Source organism: Condylura cristata, unplaced genomic scaffold (assembly GCF_000260355.1).
Source record: "Condylura cristata isolate star-nosed mole 26May11 unplaced genomic scaffold, ConCri1.0 scaffold00029, whole genome shotgun sequence".
NCBI classification, from domain to species: Eukaryota; Metazoa; Chordata; class Mammalia; order Eulipotyphla; family Talpidae; genus Condylura; species Condylura cristata.
Genome location: NW_004567130.1, coordinates 6,615,219 through 6,617,864, shown reverse-complemented (window position 1 = coordinate 6,617,864; position 2,646 = coordinate 6,615,219). Strand labels below are relative to the sequence as shown.

The following is a 2,646-nucleotide window of genomic DNA, read 5'->3' as shown; positions in this document are numbered from 1 at the left end:
ATCACAAACTCCTCCCCGCACTCGTCCGCAGCCTCCCTCCCTCCCGTCCCCCGAGCGCTGCCGGCGTCGTCTTTGTAGCTGCTGCAGCGCCCATGGAGTGTGGTGTTGTTTGAACTCACACTGCTGCAGCGGGCTTGCAGTGCTGCGCTTTAACCCGTTGCGCCACCAGGGAGGGCCACAAAGGTCTTCTTATACCTAGTTCACAGATGAGAAAACTAAGATTCAGAGTAAATCTTGCTCAGATCCTGCTGCAAGATTACCCAGCTACAAAATGATGCTATTGGATCCAAAACAGACTTGTTAAACCCCAAGAGGGGCAAAAGACTCATGTTCAGATGTGGGGTGGGCATTCAATGAGAAAAGAGCTTGAAGATGCTATGAATAAACTAATAGCCACCATAAACATCTGTGTGAAAATGAGCCCATGATATCCATCTATTTCAGACAGGTTTATACCAGTGGCTTCCGGGACTCCCAACTGGTTAAGTTCACTTTTAGAAGGGGAGATAGCCTGGTGTGATAGTTAATTACAAAAACACTGGATTCAGGTTCAAATCCCGACTCACTAACAAGCTGTGTGACCCTGAGTCAGTCACTTCACCTCTCTGAGTCTCATCTCAAAAGAGCTCTCCTCTGCAATGCCCAATCCCCAGCCTTTTCATGGGGTCTGCCTGAGGCAGCCTCTGGGGGTTAACTGGTAGCTGGAGTTCACGACCATCAATCATCTACAGCCACTCCATTGTAGACACAATAGTTCAGCCTCTCCCATCCATGAGTCATCCAGTAGCTTCCAGAGGGGCCCACCTGGCACCACAGGGAGAAGAGGACACCTGCCTCATCAGATCGGATCACCCTGGGAGGGATGGGGAGACAGCTGTCACCCTCAGTCAGCCTTTGCCGCTGCCCCTGAGTATCAGTGACTATTGTTCCCCAGAGCTCTAGCTGACAGATGAGCCAGGCCACAGAGACAAGGGGAAGAATACCTTGGAACAAAAGGCTTGCCTGTAAGTTATTCATCAGCCCACTGAGCCTGCACAATGGACCCAGTGCCCCAGAAACAGCAGTACCCAAACAGCCTGAGGATCCCCAAGAGAGGAAGCAACAGCCCCAGTGCACACAAAAGCAAACAGCCAAAGAGCAATACAAGATTCAGGGGCCATGGGGTAGTGTATTAACATCTTTGTAAAGCACCTAGTGGGTGTCAGGCACATTGCGCACAGTGCCTGTGACAGCCTGAGAGCAGGAATTACGGTCCCCTCGTTATTATAACGAGATGAACACTCATCAAAAGGAAGTGACTTCCTTACTGGAGTTGACAGAGAGGGCAGAAGGGGACAGGACTCACATACACAATCAGTGCGACTCTCACCCTTCTCTTGCCACCACATCACAGCCTCGATGGATGAGAAATTCAGACTCCTACCCTGATGGAAGCAGGCATCAGATCTGGGGAAAGGGTCTTTAAAATGAGGAGAAGAAGGTATTTTAAAAAAGAAAATTACGCAGCCAACAATCCCCCCAGGGCACGGAGGGAGCCAGGCAATCTACTCCCTGAAACACCAGCCCTCTTAGCATGGAGAGAGCAACCATGAGAAACATGGCTGATGTGACTTTCCACAAGCAGTAGCTGGTAGATAAAACTGTACAGAGAAAACATGTATTGTACAATACCAATTGTTATTTTCAGGACTAGAAGACACAGCAGAAGGAAATGCATGAAAACGGTAAAAGCAGCAGCTATTCTGGGGAGACGAACCCATGGTGTGTGTGGGCTCCCTTTGTTCCATTTCTGTCTTTGCCAAATCGCTGCAAGTATCACGCATTTACCTAACTTACTAAATTGGTAAGAGACATCACCAAAATTACAAACTTTTCTATTTTCACAAGAAAATGGTTCTTGTGAAAGCTCGTTGTGAGGATTCATAAACCCTGCCCGGGACTCTGAAAACTTCAGCACCCCCTGTTAAGAAGAGCACCCCGTTAAGGAGTGGTCTGGGAGGCTAGGCACACAGCCATGGAGATGGAAGGTTTCAGAATGTTTCTAAATAGCGAGGACCATTAAACAATGCAATGAGGGCATGAGGGGCATAAGGGACTTTACCAATGAAATTCTTTCAACAGCAAATTAACTAGACTCCGTGTGGAATGAATTCGAGGCCACCCGAAGCTAGGCATCAGCCAATTAGCCCAGAGGAAACCCTTTTGCCCAGACTGCTACAAATTTGGAGGGCAGGGGGAGGGTCATGGGAGAAAGAGTAGATTGGCAAGAGTGAGGGGAAAGTTGGGGGCATTATTCCCTAAAGCACAAGTCTGGACACCTGCTCCCAGCGAGGGGGGAGGGGCCTGAGGAAACATCCAGAGGCCTGCCCCGCCCTGCTGACTCATCCCCTGGCCACGTGGCACAGACATTTGGGTATTTGAAGAAACGCCCCTGAAGTCTAAGAATCATGTCCTCAGGTCTCCCTATCTGAAGGGAACGACTCATCCCTACCCTACACTTCTCCCTGCCCCATCTCCAAGCTCCTGGAGGCTCCCAAAGGGAAATGCACTTGAAAGCAAAGGGCCTGGGCAGAAGCAGCCCGGTGTGCTGAGCCCCACCCCCAGCAGTCTGAGAAAAACAAAGCCCTTGCCCTCGGGATACCACCA

At 50.0% G+C, this 2,646-nt stretch overlaps 1 long non-coding RNA gene across 6 annotated transcripts in view; it reads right to left on the bottom strand.

Annotated features, from left to right (window-relative positions):
• The window catches only part of LOC105854216, a 9,635-nt gene that overhangs the window by 5,753 nt on the left and 1,236 nt on the right, over positions 1-2,646 (bottom strand). For 2 of the 6 annotated variants that reach the window (XR_001145914.1, XR_001145915.1), the window contains exon 2: positions 1,370-1,459. The exons of 2 other annotated variants lie outside the window; for them this stretch is intronic. This is a non-coding gene — a long non-coding RNA (uncharacterized LOC105854216). Of the gene's footprint in view, positions 1-119; positions 160-1,369; positions 1,460-2,646 lie in introns of those variants that run through there. 2 more of the 6 variants (XR_001145916.1, XR_001145919.1) reach the window with 1 other exon arrangement.